Source organism: Hyla sarda, unplaced genomic scaffold (assembly GCF_029499605.1).
Source record: "Hyla sarda isolate aHylSar1 unplaced genomic scaffold, aHylSar1.hap1 scaffold_285, whole genome shotgun sequence".
NCBI classification, from domain to species: Eukaryota; Metazoa; Chordata; class Amphibia; order Anura; family Hylidae; genus Hyla; species Hyla sarda.
The window spans coordinates 315,897-333,898 of NW_026609556.1; the positions used below are offsets into that span (position 1 = coordinate 315,897).

General features: G+C 46.0%; 8 non-coding genes across 8 annotated transcripts; all 8 read left to right on the plus strand.

Annotated features, from left to right (window-relative positions):
* The first annotated feature begins 1,419 nt into the window (after positions 1-1,419).
* LOC130326529 (U2 spliceosomal RNA) lies at positions 1,420-1,610 on the plus strand. The gene has a single exon (XR_008871120.1). It is a non-coding gene; the product is annotated as a U2 spliceosomal RNA (small nuclear RNA).
* A 2,094-nt stretch (positions 1,611-3,704) lies between these two features.
* On the plus strand, positions 3,705-3,895 carry LOC130326530 (U2 spliceosomal RNA). The gene has a single exon (XR_008871121.1). It is a non-coding gene; the product is annotated as a U2 spliceosomal RNA (small nuclear RNA).
* Positions 3,896-5,997: 2,102 nt separating this feature from the next.
* LOC130326531 (U2 spliceosomal RNA) lies at positions 5,998-6,188 on the plus strand. The gene has a single exon (XR_008871122.1). It is a non-coding gene; the product is annotated as a U2 spliceosomal RNA (small nuclear RNA).
* A 2,098-nt stretch (positions 6,189-8,286) lies between these two features.
* LOC130326534 (U2 spliceosomal RNA) lies at positions 8,287-8,477 on the plus strand. The gene has a single exon (XR_008871124.1). It is a non-coding gene; the product is annotated as a U2 spliceosomal RNA (small nuclear RNA).
* A 2,094-nt stretch (positions 8,478-10,571) lies between these two features.
* Positions 10,572-10,762, plus strand: LOC130326535 (U2 spliceosomal RNA). Its single transcript, XR_008871125.1, has one exon. It is a non-coding gene; the product is annotated as a U2 spliceosomal RNA (small nuclear RNA).
* A 2,080-nt stretch (positions 10,763-12,842) lies between these two features.
* On the plus strand, positions 12,843-13,033 carry LOC130326536 (U2 spliceosomal RNA). Its single transcript, XR_008871126.1, has one exon. It is a non-coding gene; the product is annotated as a U2 spliceosomal RNA (small nuclear RNA).
* Positions 13,034-15,120: 2,087 nt separating this feature from the next.
* LOC130326537 (U2 spliceosomal RNA) lies at positions 15,121-15,311 on the plus strand. Its single transcript, XR_008871127.1, has one exon. It is a non-coding gene; the product is annotated as a U2 spliceosomal RNA (small nuclear RNA).
* Positions 15,312-17,408: 2,097 nt separating this feature from the next.
* Positions 17,409-17,599, plus strand: LOC130326538 (U2 spliceosomal RNA). The gene has a single exon (XR_008871128.1). It is a non-coding gene; the product is annotated as a U2 spliceosomal RNA (small nuclear RNA).
* The last annotated feature ends 403 nt before the right edge of the window (positions 17,600-18,002 follow it).

Here is an 18,002-nt window from a genome sequence, read left to right on the forward strand (position 1 = left end):
GTGCGAGGCCCTTGCTAAATTCTGTGCACAGACTTTGAGATCTATACTTTAGACTGTATCTAAACCTGCTCCAACATGGACTGACATTCTGGCCTACTTTCAGCCGATGCGACTTGTCTGTCGCTGAACAGTCGCTTTTTATGTATTCAGCACCTATGTATAATGTTGTAAAAATGCTCTAGAAGCTAAAGTCGCAGAAATGTCACACATATTTGGCCTGCAACTTTCTGTGCGACAAATTCAGACAGGAAAAATCAGTATAAATCCTTAGAAAATTATCCCCCAGTGTCTCCATCTGCTGGCGGTATTGAATAAGCATTGCTGCACTGATGGGGTATGCATTAGACGAAAAAAAAGAAGAAAAAGAAGAATAATACGCCCAGAAAAGAGGCGAAAAGGAGAAAAACGTAAAAAAACGTGAAAAAAAAGTAAGAGGAAGAGAAGGGAAAAAAAGGTGGAAATGGGTTTAAAAGTGATTTCGGCGGAGAAATATATATATATATATATATATATATATATATATATATATATATATATATATATATACGCGCACACACACACATATATATAAACGTATTCTCCGTTGAGATATTGCAGCCGCTGCTGTGTCCAGGCCCAGGAGCCTTAGCACTGTGCTGTGATGTCACTCAATACCACTGACATCACTAGGTGTAAACAACATCTCTCCTTTGCTGTGTATGTGACTATGGAGCTGTTTGGTGATGTCGTCTATTATGGCCTTCATAGAAGCAACAGGAGATTGTTGCATCCATCTAGAACCCTCAGAACTACAGTGCTATGATGTCACTCACTTCCACAGGCCTTGCAGAGTGTAAACAACAACAACCCAGCTTTGTTGTGTATGTAACCATAGGGATTTGTGATGTCACCTAGAACCTTCACAGCAGCGACAGCTTTATGAGGAGCATCAGCACTGCTCTGCCTGAGCAGAACCATCACCGCCATAGGTTGTCAAATAACCCGGATTTAACCCACACAGGTAAGTCCAATGGGGTGCAGGCATGTCCTCTATGCTTACAGCTTCCCGTGGGTGTTGGTTTGATACCGTTTGGGGACAGCCAAGGAGGCATCTGCAGGCAACAAAGGTAGGTGTGTGCTTGTGTGTGTGTTTCCTATGCAGATCCTAAGCCCAGTGTCACATGCAAGTAGGAGGAGTAAGAAGGGTTCCTGGCAAATCCGGGTTATGGATTGCATTTAAAAAGGCCCCGTGGGAGTGCAATGGGCCCCTGTCTTGCTGCTTAGCAATAATGGTATGGGTTTAGGTTCTGCTGTGTGTACTGGTGGTTGACTGCCCCCCAGCCCAGAGTGTGCATGGAAAATTGTCTGGCAGCCTCCCTGACAGCAAGCAGTGATAGTGCCCATGAAGGGCACCTTGTTGGGCCCGCCCCTTTCACGGTTATCGCTTCTCGGCCTTTTGGCTAAGATCAAGTGTAGTATCTGTTCTTATCAGTTTAATATCTGATACGTCCCCTATCTGGGGACCATATATTAAATGGATTTTTGAGAACGGGGGCCGATTTCGAAGCTTGCTTCCGTCGCCCTATGCATTGACCCGATATGGCAGTATCTTCGGGTACAGTGCACCACCCCCTTACAGGGTTAAAAAGAAAGATTCCTACTTTCATTGCTACCTGCTTGCTGGCTAGCCAGCTAGCCAGCCCTGTGGGCCTTGCTGCTGCTGCAGCCAAAAAACAAAAGGTGGTGCTGCTGCTGCTTCTGCTGCTTCTGCTTCTGCTTGTGTCTGGCCGCTGTTGGAGCGTCCAGGCACAGGACTTCTGCTGCTGCTGACTAAATGGCCTCCTTAATTGGATCATTTGAGTAGCCAGCACACCTGTGCAGGTAGGGCATGACATGATAGGCAGCTGCCTTGATAGCGGGTGGGTGCTGAATGTTCCTAATTGACAAAATAAGATTAATGCTTATGAAGAAATATAAAATCTCATCCCTTCCCCAATATCGCGCCACACCCCTACCCCTTAATTCCCTGGTTGAACTTGATGGACATATGTCTTTTTTCGACCGTACTAACTATGTAACTATGTAACATAACATGGGGGGGGGGGGGGGGGTCTCCTGGCTGTTCACACAGGTGTGTCATTGCTGTACATTGACCATGCATTGCTTCTGTGGTATTGCAAAGGCAAAGACAAATGCTTCCAGCCATCCATTGCACTAATGGATTGGTCATCAGCTGGCTGTCTATGTCCCGCATCAATATAGACCAAAGTACAGAGGGTTAGGCTATGCTATTGTGCACCTACCTGATGCATCAGAAGGTGCGAGGCCCTTGCTAAATTCTGTGCACAGACTTTGAGATCTATACTTTAGACTGTATCTAAACCTGCTCCAACATGGACTGACATTCTGGCCTACTTTCAGCCGATGCGACTTGTCTGTCGCTGAACAGTCGCTTTTTATGTATTCAGCACCTATGTATAATGTTGTAAAAATGCTCTAGAAGCTAAAGTCGCAGAAATGTCACACATATTTGGCCTGCAACTTTCTGTGCGACAAATTCAGACAGGAAAAATCAGTATAAATCCTTAGAAAATTATCCCCCAGTGTCTCCATCTGCTGGCGGTATTGAATAAGCATTGCTGCACTGATGGGGTATGCATTAGACGAAAAAAAAGAAGAAAAAGAAGAATAATACGCCCAGAAAAGAGGCGAAAAGGAGAAAAACGTAAAAAAACGTGAAAAAAAAGTAAGAGGAAGAGAAGGGAAAAAAAGGTGGAAATGGGTTTAAAAGTGATTTCGGCGGAGAAATATATATATATATATATATATATATATATATATATATATATATACGCGCACACACACACATATATATAAACGTATTCTCCGTTGAGATATTGCAGCCGCTGCTGTGTCCAGGCCCAGGAGCCTTAGCACTGTGCTGTGATGTCACTCAATACCACTGACATCACTAGGTGTAAACAACATCTCTCCTTTGCTGTGTATGTGACTATGGAGCTGTTTGGTGATGTCGTCTATTATGGCCTTCATAGAAGCAACAGGAGATTGTTGCATCCATCTAGAACCCTCAGAACTACAGTGCTATGATGTCACTCACTTCCACAGGCCTTGCAGAGTGTAAACAACAACAACCCAGCTTTGTTGTGTATGTAACCATAGGGATTTGTGATGTCACCTAGAACCTTCACAGCAGTGACAGCTTTATGAGGAGCATCAGCACTGCTCTGCCTGAGCAGAACCATCACCGCCATAGGTTGTCAAATAACCCGGATTTAACCCACACAGGTAAGTCCAATGGGGTGCAGGCATGTCCTCTATGCTTACAGCTTCCCGTGGGTGTTGGTTTGATACCGTTTGGGGACAGCCAAGGAGGCATCTGCAGGCAACAAAGGTAGGTGTGTGCTTGTGTGTGTGTTTCCTATGCAGATCCTAAGCCCAGTGTCACATGCAAGTAGGAGGAGTAAGAAGGGTTCCTGGCAAATCCGGGTTATGGATTGCATTTAAAAAGGCCCCGTGGGAGTGCAATGGGCCCCTGTCTTGCTGCTTAGCAATAATGGTATGGGTTTAGGTTCTGCTGTGTGTACTGGTGGTTGACTGCCCCCCAGCCCAGAGTGTGCATGGGAAATTGTCTGGCAGCCTCCCTGACAGCAAGCAGTGATAGTGCCCATGAAGGGCACCTTGTTGGGCCCGCCCCTTTCACGGTTATCGCTTCTCGGCCTTTTGGCTAAGATCAAGTGTAGTATCTGTTCTTATCAGTTTAATATCTGATACGTCCCCTATCTGGGGACCATATATTAAATGGATTTTTGAGAACGGGGGCCGATTTCGAAGCTTGCTTCCGTCGCCCTATGCATTGACCCGATATGGCAGTATCTTCGGGTACAGTGCACCACCCCCTTACAGGGTTAAAAAGAAAGATTCCTACTTTCATTGCTACCTGCTTGCTGGCTAGCCAGCTAGCCAGCCCTGTGGGCCTTGCTGCTGCTGCAGCCAAAAAACAAAAGGTGGTGCTGCTGCTGCTTCTGCTGCTTCTGCTTCTGCTTGTGTCTGGCCGCTGTTGGAGCGTCCAGGCACAGGACTTCTGCTGCTGCTGACTAAATGGCCTCCTTAATTGGATCATTTGAGTAGCCAGCACACCTGTGCAGGTAGGGCATGACATGATAGGCAGCTGCCTTGATAGCGGGTGGGTGCTGAATGTTCCTAATTGACAAAATAAGATTAATGCTTATGAAGAAATATAAAATCTCATCCCTTCCCCAATATCGCGCCACACCCCTACCCCTTAATTCCCTGGTTGAACTTGATGGACATATGTCTTTTTTCGACCGTACTAACTATGTAACTATGTAACATAACATGGGGGGGGGGGGGGGGGGTCTCCTGGCTGTTCACACAGGTGTGTCATTGCTGTACATTGACCATGCATTGCTTCTGTGGTATTGCAAAGGCAAAGACAAATGCTTCCAGCCATCCATTGCACTAATGGATTGGTCATCAGCTGGCTGTCTATGTCCCGCATCAATATAGACCAAAGTACAGAGGGTTAGGCTATGCTATTGTGCACCTACCTGATGCATCAGAAGGTGCGAGGCCCTTGCTAAATTCTGTGCACAGACTTTGAGATCTATACTTTAGACTGTATCTAAACCTGCTCCAACATGGACTGACATTCTGGCCTACTTTCAGCCGATGCGACTTGTCTGTCGCTGAACAGTCGCTTTTTATGTATTCAGCACCTATGTATAATGTTGTAAAAATGCTCTAGAAGCTAAAGTCGCAGAAATGTCACACATATTTGGCCTGCAACTTTCTGTGCGACAAATTCAGACAGGAAAAATCGGTATAAATCCTTAGAAAATTATCCCCCAGTGTCTCCATCTGCTGGCGGTATTGAATAAGCATTGCTGCACTGATGGGGTATGCATTAGACGAAAAAAAAGAAGAAAAAGAAGAATAATACGCCCAGAAAAGAGGCGAAAAGGAGAAAAACGTAAAAAAACGTGAAAAAAAAGTAAGAGGAAGAGAAGGGAAAAAAAGGTGGAAATGGGTTTAAAAGTGATTTCGGCGGAGAAATATATATATATATATATATATATATATATATATATATATATATATATATATACGCGCACACACACACATATATATAAACGTATTCTCCGTTGAGATATTGCAGCCGCTGCTGTGTCCAGGCCCAGGAGCCTTAGCACTGTGCTGTGATGTCACTCAATACCACTGACATCACTAGGTGTAAACAACATCTCTCCTTTGCTGTGTATGTGACTATGGAGCTGTTTGGTGATGTCGTCTATTATGGCCTTCATAGAAGCAACAGGAGATTGTTGCATCCATCTAGAACCCTCAGAACTACAGTGCTATGATGTCACTCACTTCCACAGGCCTTGCAGAGTGTAAACAACAACAACCCAGCTTTGTTGTGATGTCACCATAGGGATTTGTGATGTCACCTAGAACCTTCACAGCAGCGACAGCTTTATGAGGAGCATCAGCACTGCTCTGCCTGAGCAGAACCATCACCGCCATAGGTTGTCAAATAACCCGGATTTAACCCACACAGGTAAGTCCAATGGGGTGCAGGCATGTCCTCTATGCTTACAGCTTCCCGTGGGTGTTGGTTTGATACCGTTTGGGGACAGCCAAGGAGGCATCTGCAGGCAACAAAGGTAGGTGTGTGCTTGTGTGTGTGTTTCCTATGCAGATCCTAAGCCCAGTGTCACATGCAAGTAGGAGGAGTAAGAAGGGTTCCTGGCAAATCCGGGTTATGGATTGCATTTAAAAAGGCCCCGTGGGAGTGCAATGGGCCCCTGTCTTGCTGCTTAGCAATAATGGTATGGGTTTAGGTTCTGCTGTGTGTACTGGTGGTTGACTGCCCCCCAGCCCAGAGTGTGCATGGAAAATTGTCTGGCAGCTTCCCTGACAGCAAGCAGTGATAGTGCCCATGAAGGGCACCTTGTTGGGCCCGTCCCTTTCACGGTTATCGCTTCTCGGCCTTTTGGCTAAGATCAAGTGTAGTATCTGTTCTTATCAGTTTAATATCTGATACGTCCCCTATCTGGGGACCATATATTAAATGGATTTTTGAGAACGGGGGCCGATTTCGAAGCTTGCTTCCGTCGCCCTATGCATTGACCCGATATGGCAGTATCTTCGGGTACAGTGCACCACCCCCTTACAGGGTTAAAAAGAAAGATTCCTACTTTCATTGCTACCTGCTTGCTGGCTAGCCAGCTAGCCAGCCCTGTGGGCCTTGCTGCTGCTGCAGCCAAAAAACAAAAGGTGGTGCTGCTGCTGCTTCTGCTGCTTCTGCTTCTGCTTGTGTCTGGCCGCTGTTGGAGCGTCCAGGCACAGGACTTCTGCTGCTGCTGACTAAATGGCCTCCTTAATTGGATCATTTGAGTAGCCAGCACACCTGTGCAGGTAGGGCATGACATGATAGGCAGCTGCCTTGATAGCGGGTGGGTGCTGAGTGTTCCTAATTGACAAAATAAGATTAATGCTTATGAAGAAATATAAAATCTCATCCCTTCCCCAATATCGCGCCACACCCCTACCCCTTAATTCCCTGGTTGAACTTGATGGACATATGTCTTTTTTCGACCGTACTAACTATGTAACTATGTAACATAATATGGGGGGGGGGGGGGGGGTCTCCTGGCTGTTCACACAGGTGTGTCATTGCTGTACATTGACCATGCATTGCTTCTGTGGTATTGCAAAGGCAAAGACAAATGCTTCCAGCCATCCATTGCACTAATGGATTGGTCATCAGCTGGCTGTCTATGTCCCGCATCAATATAGACCAAAGTACAGAGGGTTAGGCTATGCTATTGTGCACCTACCTGATGCATCAGAAGGTGCGAGGCCCTTGCTAAATTCTGTGCACAGACTTTGAGATCTATACTTTAGACTGTATCTAAACCTGCTCCAACATGGACTGACATTCTGGCCTACTTTCAGCCGATGCGACTTGTCTGTCGCTGAACAGTCGCTTTTTATGTATTCAGCACCTATGTATAATGTTGTAAAAATGCTCTAGAAGCTAAAGTCGCAGAAATGTCACACATATTTGGCCTGCAACTTTCTGTGCGACAAATTCAGACAGGAAAAATCAGTATAAATCCTTAGAAAATTATCCCCCAGTGTCTCCATCTGCTGGCGGTATTGAATAAGCATTGCTGCACTGATGGGGTATGCATTAGACGAAAAAAAAGAAGAAAAAGAAGAATAATACGCCCAGAAAAGAGGCGAAAAGGAGAAAAACGTAAAAAAACGTGAAAAAAAAGTAAGAGGAAGAGAAGGGAAAAAAAGGTGGAAATGGGTTTAAAAGTGATTTCGGCGGAGAAATATATATATATATATATATATATATATATATATATATATATATATATACGCGCACACACACACATATATATAAACGTATTCTCCGTTGAGATATTGCAGCCGCTGCTGTGTCCAGGCCCAGGAGCCTTAGCACTGTGCTGTGATGTCACTCAATACCACTGACATCACTAGGTGTAAACAACATCTCTCCTTTGCTGTGTATGTGACTATGGAGCTGTTTGGTGATGTCGTCTATTATGGCCTTCATAGAAGCAACAGGAGATTGTTGCATCCATCTAGAACCCTCAGAACTACAGTGCTATGATGTCACTCACTTCCACAGGCCTTGCAGAGTGTAAACAACAACAACCCAGCTTTGTTGTGTATGTAACCATAGGGATTTGTGATGTCACCTAGAACCTTCACAGCAGCGACAGCTTTATGAGGAGCATCAGCACTGCTCTGCCTGAGCAGAACCATCACCGCCATAGGTTGTCAAATAACCCGGATTTAACCCACACAGGTAAGTCCAATGGGGTGCAGGCATGTCCTCTATGCTTACAGCTTCCCGTGGGTGTTGGTTTGATACCGTTTGGGGACAGCCAAGGAGGCATCTGCAGGCAACAAAGGTAGGTGTGTGCTTGTGTGTGTGTTTCCTATGCAGATCCTAAGCCCAGTGTCACATGCAAGTAGGAGGAGTAAGAAGGGTTCCTGGCAAATCCGGGTTATGGATTGCATTTAAAAAGGCCCCGTGGGAGTGCAATGGGCCCCTGTCTTGCTGCTTAGCAATAATGGTATGGGTTTAGGTTCTGCTGTGTGTACTGGTGGTTGACTGCCCCCCAGCCCAGAGTGTGCATGGAAAATTGTCTGGCAGCCTCCCTGACAGCAAGCAGTGATAGTGCCCATGAAGGGCACCTTGTTGGGCCCGCCCCTTTCACGGTTATCGCTTCTCGGCCTTTTGGCTAAGATCAAGTGTAGTATCTGTTCTTATCAGTTTAATATCTGATACGTCCCCTATCTGGGGACCATATATTAAATGGATTTTTGAGAACGGGGGCCGATTTCGAAGCTTGCTTCCGTCGCCCTATGCATTGACCCGATATGGCAGTATCTTCGGGTACAGTGCACCACCCCCTTACAGGGTTAAAAAGAAAGATTCCTACTTTCATTGCTACCTGCTTGCTGGCTAGCCAGCTAGCCAGCTCTGTGGGCCTTGCTGCTGCTGCAGCCAAAAAACAAAAGGTGGTGCTGCTGCTGCTTCTGCTGCTTCTGCTTCTGCTTGTGTCTGGCCGCTGTTGGAGCATCCAGGCACAGGACTTCTGCTGCTGCTGACTAAATGGCCTCCTTAATTGGATCATTTGAGTAGCCAGCACACCTGTGCAGGCAGGGCATGACATGATAGGCAGCTGCCTTGATAGCGGGTGGGTGCTGAATGTTCCTAATTGACAAAATAAGATTAATGCTTATGAAGAAATATAAAATCTCATCCCTTCCCCAATATCGCGCCACACCCCTACCCCTTAATTCCCTGGTTGAACTTGATGGACATATGTCTTTTTTCGACCGTACTAACTATGTAACTATGTAACATAACATGGGGGGGGGGGGGGTCTCCTGGCTGTTCACACAGGTGTGTCATTGCTGTACATTGACCATGCATTGCTTCTGTGGTATTGCAAAGGCAAAGACAAATGCTTCCAGCCATCCATTGCACTAATGGATTGGTCATCAGCTGGCTGTCTATGTCCCGCATCAATATAGACCAAAGTACAGAGGGTTAGGCTATGCTATTGTGCACCTACCTGATGCATCAGAAGGTGCGAGGCCCTTGCTAAATTCTGTGCACAGACTTTGAGATCTATACTTTAGACTGTATCTAAACCTGCTCCAACATGGACTGACATTCTGGCCTACTTTCAGCCGATGCGACTTGTCTGTCGCTGAACAGTCGCTTTTTATGTATTCAGCACCTATGTATAATGTTGTAAAAATGCTCTAGAAGCTAAAGTCGCAGAAATGTCACACATATTTGGCCTGCAACTTTCTGTGCGACAAATTCAGACAGGAAAAATCAGTATAAATCCTTAGAAAATTATCCCCCAGTGTCTCCATCTGCTGGCGGTATTGAATAAGCATTGCTGCACTGATGGGGTATGCATTAGACGAAAAAAAAGAAGAAAAAGAAGAATAATACGCCCAGAAAAGAGGCGAAAAGGAGAAAAACGTAAAAAAAACGTGAAAAAAAAGTAAGAGGAAGAGAAGGGAAAAAAAGGTGGAAATGGGTTTAAAAGTGATTTCGGCGGAGAAATATATATATATATATATATATATATATATATATATATATATATATACGCGCACACACACACATATATATAAACGTATTCTCCGTTGAGATATTGCAGCCGCTGCTGTGTCCAGGCCCAGGAGCCTTAGCACTGTGCTGTGATGTCACTCAATACCACTGACATCACTAGGTGTAAACAACATCTCTCCTTTGCTGTGTATGTGACTATGGAGCTGTTTGGTGATGTCGTCTATTATGGCCTTCATAGAAGCAACAGGAGATTGTTGCATCCATCTAGAACCCTCAGAACTACAGTGCTATGATGTCACTCACTTCCACAGGCCTTGCAGAGTGTAAACAACAACAACCCAGCTTTGTTGTGTATGTAACCATAGGGATTTGTGATGTCACCTAGAACCTTCACAGCAGCGACAGCTTTATGAGGAGCATCAGCACTGCTCTGCCTGAGCAGAACCATCACCGCCATAGGTTGTCAAATAACCCGGATTTAACCCACACAGGTAAGTCCAATGGGGTGCAGGCATGTCCTCTATGCTTACAGCTTCCCGTGGGTGTTGGTTTGATACCGTTTGGGGACAGCCAAGGAGGCATCTGCAGGCAACAAAGGTAGGTGTGTGCTTGTGTGTGTGTTTCCTATGCAGATCCTAAGCCCAGTGTCACATGCAAGTAGGAGGAGTAAGAAGGGTTCCTGGCAAATCCGGGTTATGGATTGCATTTAAAAAGGCCCCGTGGGAGTGCAATGGGCCCCTGTCTTGCTGCTTAGCAATAATGGTATGGGTTTAGGTTCTGCTGTGTGTACTGGTGGTTGACTGCCCCCCAGCCCAGAGTGTGCATGGAAAATTGTCTGGCAGCCTCCCTGACAGCAAGCAGTGATAGTGCCCATGAAGGGCACCTTGTTGGGCCCGCCCCTTTCACGGTTATCGCTTCTCGGCCTTTTGGCTAAGATCAAGTGTAGTATCTGTTCTTATCAGTTTAATATCTGATACGTCCCCTATCTGGGGACCATATATTAAATGGATTTTTGAGAACGGGGGCCGATTTCGAAGCTTGCTTCCGTCGCCCTATGCATTGACCCGATATGGCAGTATCTTCGGGTACAGTGCACCACCCCCTTACAGGGTTAAAAAGAAAGATTCCTACTTTCATTGCTACCTGCTTGCTGGCTAGCCAGCTAGCCAGCCCTGTGGGCCTTGCTGCTGCTGCAGCCAAAAAACAAAAGGTGGTGCTGCTGCTGCTTCTGCTTCTGCTTGTGTCTGGCCGCTGTTGGAGCGTCCAGGCACAGGACTTCTGCTGCTGCTGACTAAATGGCCTCCTTAATTGGATCATTTGAGTAGCCAGCACACCTGTGCAGGTAGGGCATGACATGATAGGCAGCTGCCTTGATAGCGGGTGGGTGCTGAATGTTCCTAATTGACAAAATAAGATTAATGCTTATGAAGAAATATAAAATCTCATCCCTTCCCCAATATCGCGCCACACCCCTACCCCTTAATTCCCTGGTTGAACTTGATGGACATATGTCTTTTTTCGACCGTACTAACTATGTAACTATGTAACATAACATGGGGGGGGGGGGGGTCTCCTGGCTGTTCACACAGGTGTGCCATTGCTGTACATTGACCATGCATTGCTTCTGTGGTATTGCAAAGGCAAAGACAAATGCTTCCAGCCATCCATTGCACTAATGGATTGGTCATCAGCTGGCTGTCTATGTCCCGCATCAATATAGACCAAAGTACAGAGGGTTAGGCTATGCTATTGTGCACCTACCTGATGCATCAGAAGGTGCGAGGCCCTTGCTAAATTCTGTGCACAGACTTTGAGATCTATACTTTAGACTGTATCTAAACCTGCTCCAACATGGACTGACATTCTGGCCTACTTTCAGCCGATGCGACTTGTCTGTCGCTGAACAGTCGCTTTTTATGTATTCAGCACCTATGTATAATGTTGTAAAAATGCTCTAGAAGCTAAAGTCGCAGAAATGTCACACATATTTGGCCTGCAACTTTCTGTGCGACAAATTCAGACAGGAAAAATCAGTATAAATCCTTAGAAAATTATCCCCCAGTGTCTCCATCTGCTGGCGGTATTGAATAAGCATTGCTGCACTGATGGGGTATGCATTAGACGAAAAAAAAGAAGAAAAAGAAGAATAATACGCCCAGAAAAGAGGCGAAAAGGAGAAAAACGTAAAAAAACGTGAAAAAAAAGTAAGAGGAAGAGAAGGGAAAAAAAGGTGGAAATGGGTTTAAAAGTGATTTCGGCGGAGAAATATATATATATATATATATATATATATATATATATATATATACGCGCACACACACACATATATATAAACGTATTCTCCGTTGAGATATTGCAGCCGCTGCTGTGTCCAGGCCCAGGAGCCTTAGCACTGTGCTGTGATGTCACTCAATACCACTGACATCACTAGGTGTAAACAACATCTCTCCTTTGCTGTGTATGTGACTATGGAGCTGTTTGGTGATGTCGTCTATTATGGCCTTCATAGAAGCAACAGGAGATTGTTGCATCCATCTAGAACCCTCAGAACTACAGTGCTATGATGTCACTCACTTCCACAGGCCTTGCAGAGTGTAAACAACAACAACCCAGCTTTGTTGTGTATGTAACCATAGGGATTTGTGATGTCACCTAGAACCTTCACAGCAGCGACAGCTTTATGAGGAGCATCAGCACTGCTCTGCCTGAGCAGAACCATCACCGCCATAGGTTGTCAAATAACCCGGATTTAACCCACACAGGTAAGTCCAATGGGGTGCAGGCATGTCCTCTATGCTTACAGCTTCCCGTGGGTGTTGGTTTGATACCGTTTGGGGACAGCCAAGGAGGCATCTGCAGGCAACAAAGGTAGGTGTGTGCTTGTGTGTGTGTTTCCTATGCAGATCCTAAGCCCAGTGTCACATGCAAGTAGGAGGAGTAAGAAGGGTTCCTGGCAAATCCGGGTTATGGATTGCATTTAAAAAGGCCCCGTGGGAGTGCAATGGGCCCCTGTCTTGCTGCTTAGCAATAATGGTATGGGTTTAGGTTCTGCTGTGTGTACTGGTGGTTGACTGCCCCCCAGCCCAGAGTGTGCATGGAAAATTGTCTGGCAGCCTCCCTGACAGCAAGCAGTGATAGTGCCCATGAAGGGCACCTTGTTGGGCCCGCCCCTTTCACGGTTATCGCTTCTCGGCCTTTTGGCTAAGATCAAGTGTAGTATCTGTTCTTATCAGTTTAATATCTGATACGTCCCCTATCTGGGGACCATATATTAAATGGATTTTTGAGAACGGGGGCCGATTTCGAAGCTTGCTTCCGTCGCCCTATGCATTGACCCGATATGGCAGTATCTTCGGGTACAGTGCACCACCCCCTTACAGGGTTAAAAAGAAAGATTCCTACTTTCATTGCTACCTGCTTGCTGGCTAGCCAGCTAGCCAGCCCTGTGGGCCTTGCTGCTGCTGCAGCCAAAAAACAAAAGGTGGTGCTGCTGCTGCTTCTGCTGCTTCTGCTTCTGCTTGTGTCTGGCCGCTGTTGGAGCGTCCAGGCACAGGACTTCTGCTGCTGCTGACTAAATGGCCTCCTTAATTGGATCATTTGAGTAGCCAGCACACCTGTGCAGGTAGGGCATGACATGATAGGCAGCTGCCTTGATAGCGGGTGGGTGCTGAATGTTCCTAATTGACAAAATAAGATTAATGCTTATGAAGAAATATAAAATCTCATCCCTTCCCCAATATCGCGCCACACCCCTACCCCTTAATTCCCTGGTTGAACTTGATGGACATATGTCTTTTTTCGACCGTACTAACTATGTAACTATGTAACATAACATGGGGGGGGGGGGGGTCTCCTGGCTGTTCACACAGGTGTGTCATTGCTGTACATTGACCATGCATTGCTTCTGTGGTATTGCAAAGGCAAAGACAAATGCTTCCAGCCATCCATTGCACTAATGGATTGGTCATCAGCTGGCTGTCTATGTCCCGCATCAATATAGACCAAAGTACAGAGGGTTAGGCTATGCTATTGTGCACCTACCTGATGCATCAGAAGGTGCGAGGCCCTTGCTAAATTCTGTGCACAGACTTTGAGATCTATACTTTAGACTGTATCTAAACCTGCTCCAACATGGACTGACATTCTGGCCTACTTTCAGCCGATGCGACTTGTCTGTCGCTGAACAGTCGCTTTTTATGTATTCAGCACCTATGTATAATGTTGTAAAAATGCTCTAGAAGCTAAAGTCGCAGAAATGTCACACATATTTGGCCTGCAACTTTCTGTGCGACAAATTCAGACAGGAAAAATCAGTATAAATCCTTAGAAAATTATCCCCCAGTGTCTCCATCTGCTGGCGGTATTGAATAAGCATTGCTGCACTGATGGGGTATGCATTAGACGAAAAAAAAGAAGAAAAAGAAGAATAATACGCCCAGAAAAGAGGCGAAAAGGAGAAAAACGTAAAAAAACGTGAAAAAAAAGTAAGAGGAAGAGAAGGGAAAAAAAGGTGGAAATGGGTTTAAAAGTGATTTCGGCGGAGAAATATATATATATATATATATATATATATATATATATATATACGCGCACACACACACATATATATAAACGTATTCTCCGTTGAGATATTGCAGCCGCTGCTGTGTCCAGGCCCAGGAGCCTTAGCACTGTGCTGTGATGTCACTCAATACCACTGACATCACTAGGTGTAAACAACATCTCTCCTTTGCTGTGTATGTGACTATGGAGCTGTTTGGTGATGTCGTCTATTATGGCCTTCATAGAAGCAACAGGAGATTGTTGCATCCATCTAGAACCCTCAGAACTACAGTGCTATGATGTCACTCACTTCCACAGGCCTTGCAGAGTGTAAACAACAACAACCCAGCTTTGTTGTGTATGTAACCATAGGGATTTGTGATGTCACCTAGAACCTTCACAGCAGCGACAGCTTTATGAGGAGCATCAGCACTGCTCTGCCTGAGCAGAACCATCACCGCCATAGGTTGTCAAATAACCCGGATTTAACCCACACAGGTAAGTCCAATGGGGTGCAGGCATGTCCTCTATGCTTACAGCTTCCCGTGGGTGTTGGTTTGATACCGTTTGGGGACAGCCAAGGAGGCATCTGCAGGCAACAAAGGTAGGTGTGTGCTTGTGTGTGTGTTTCCTATGCAGATCCTAAGCCCAGTGTCACATGCAAGTAGGAGGAGTAAGAAGGGTTCCTGGCAAATCCGGGTTATGGATTGCATTTAAAAAGGCCCCGTGGGAGTGCAATGGGCCCCTGTCTTGCTGCTTAGCAATAATGGTATGGGTTTAGGTTCTGCTGTGTGTACTGGTGGTTGACTGCCCCCCAGCCCAGAGTGTGCATGGAAAATTGTCTGGCAGCCTCCCTGACAGCAAGCAGTGATAGTGCCCATGAAGGGCACCTTGTTGGGCCCGCCCCTTTCACGGTTATCGCTTCTCGGCCTTTTGGCTAAGATCAAGTGTAGTATCTGTTCTTATCAGTTTAATATCTGATACGTCCCCTATCTGGGGACCATATATTAAATGGATTTTTGAGAACGGGGGCCGATTTCGAAGCTTGCTTCCGTCGCCCTATGCATTGACCCGATATGGCAGTATCTTCGGGTACAGTGCACCACCCCCTTACAGGGTTAAAAAGAAAGATTCCTACTTTCATTGCTACCTGCTTGCTGGCTAGCCAGCTAGCCAGCCCTGTGGGCCTTGCTGCTGCTGCAGCCAAAAAACAAAAGGTGGTGCTGCTGCTGCTTCTGCTGCTTCTGCTTCTGCTTGTGTCTGGCCGCTGTTGGAGCGTCCAGGCACAGGACTTCTGCTGCTGCTGACTAAATGGCCTCCTTAATTGGATCATTTGAGTAGCCAGCACACCTGTGCAGGTAGGGCATGACATGATAGGCAGCTGCCTTGATAGCGGGTGGGTGCTGAATGTTCCTAATTGACAAAATAAGATTAATGCTTATGAAGAAATATAAAATCTCATCCCTTCCCCAATATCGCGCCACACCCCTACCCCTTAATTCCCTGGTTGAACTTGATGGACATATGTCTTTTTTCGACCGTACTAACTATGTAACTATGTAACATAACATGGGGGGGGGGGGGGGGTCTCCTGGCTGTTCACACAGGTGTGTCATTGCTGTACATTGACCATGCATTGCTTCTGTGGTATTGCAAAGGCAAAGACAAATGCTTCCAGCCATCCATTGCACTAATGGATTGGTCATCAGCTGGCTGTCTATGTCCCGCATCAATATAGACCAAAGTACAGAGGGTTAGGCTATGCTATTGTGCACCTACCTGATGCATCAGAAGGTGCGAGGCCCTTGCTAAATTCTGTGCACAGACTTTGAGATCTATACTTTAGACTGTATCTAAACCTGCTCCAACATGGACTGACATTCTGGCCTACTTTCAGCCGATGCGACTTGTCTGTCGCTGAACAGTCGCTTTTTATGTATTCAGCACCTATGTATAATGTTGTAAAAATGCTCTAGAAGCTAAAGTCGCAGAAATGTCACACATATTTGGCCTGCAACTTTCTGTGCGACAAATTCAGACAGGAAAAATCAGTATAAATCCTTAGAAAATTATCCCCCAGTGTCTCCATCTGCTGGCGGTATTGAATAAGCATTGCTGCACTGATGGGGTATGCATTAGACGAAAAAAAAGAAGAAAAAGAAGAATAATACGCCCAGAAAAGAGGCGAAAAGGAGAAAAACGTAAAAAAACGTGAAAAAAAAGTAAGAGGAAGAGAAGGGAAAAAAAGGTGGAAATGGGTTTAAAAGTGATTTCGGCGGAGAAATATATATATATATATATATATATATATATATATATATATATATATATACGCGCACACACACACATATATATAAACGTATTCTCCGTTGAGATATTGCAGCCGCTGCTGTGTCCAGGCCCAGGAGCCTTAGCACTGTGCTGTGATGTCACTCAATACCACTGACATCACTAGGTGTAAACAACATCTCTCCTTTGCTGTGTATGTGACTATGGAGCTGTTTGGTGATGTCGTCTATTATGGCCTTCATAGAAGCAACAGGAGATTGTTGCATCCATCTAGAACCCTCAGAACTACAGTGCTATGATGTCACTCACTTCCACAGGCCTTGCAGAGTGTAAACAACAACAACCCAGCTTTGTTGTGTATGTAACCATAGGGATTTGTGATGTCACCTAGAACCTTCACAGCAGCGACAGCTTTATGAGGAGCATCAGCACTGCTCTGCCTGAGCAGAACCATCACCGCCATAGGTTGTCAAATAACCCGGATTTAACCCACACAGGTAAGTCCAATGGGGTGCAGGCATGTCCTCTATGCTTACAGCTTCCCGTGGGTGTTGGTTTGATACCGTTTGGGGACAGCCAAGGAGGCATCTGCAGGCAACAAAGGTAGGTGTGTGCTTGTGTGTGTGTTTCCTATGCAGATCCTAAGCCCAGTGTCACATGCAAGTAGGAGGAGTAAGAAGGGTTCCTGGCAAATCCGGGTTATGGATTGCATTTAAAAAGGCCCCGTGGGAGTGCAATGGGCCCCTGTCTTGCTGCTTAGCAATAATGGTATGGGTTTAGGTTCTGCTGTGTGTACTGGTGGTTGACTGCCCCCCAGCCCAGAGTGTGCATGGAAAATTGTCTGGCAGCCTCCCTGACAGCAAGCAGTGATAGTGCCCATGAAGGGCACCTTGTTGGGCCCGCCCCTTTCACGGTTATCGCTTCTCGGCCTTTTGGCTAAGATCAAGTGTAGTATCTGTTCTTATCAGTTTAATATCTGATACGTCCCCTATCTGGGGACCATATATTAAATGGATTTTTGAGAACGGGGGCCGATTTCGAAGCTTGCTTCCGTCGCCCTATGCATTGACCCGATATGGCAGTATCTTCGGGTACAGTGCACCACCCCCTTACAGGGTTAAAAAGAAAGATTCCTACTTTCATTGCTACCTGCTTGCTGGCTAGCCAGCTAGCCAGCCCTGTGGGCCTTGCTGCTGCTGCAGCCAAAAAACAAAAGGTGGTGCTGCTGCTGCTTCTGCTGCTTCTGCTTCTGCTTGTGTCTGGCCGCTGTTGGAGCGTCCAGGCACAGGACTTCTGCTGCTGCTGACTAAATGGCCTCCTTAATTGGATCATTTGAGTAGCCAGCACACCTGTGCAGGTAGGGCATGACATGATAGGCAGCTGCCTTGATAGCGGGTGGGTGCTGAATGTTCCTAATTGACAAAATAAGATTAATGCTTATGAAGAAATATAAAATCTCATCCCTTCCCCAATATCGCGCCACACCCCTACCCCTTAATTCCCTGGTTGA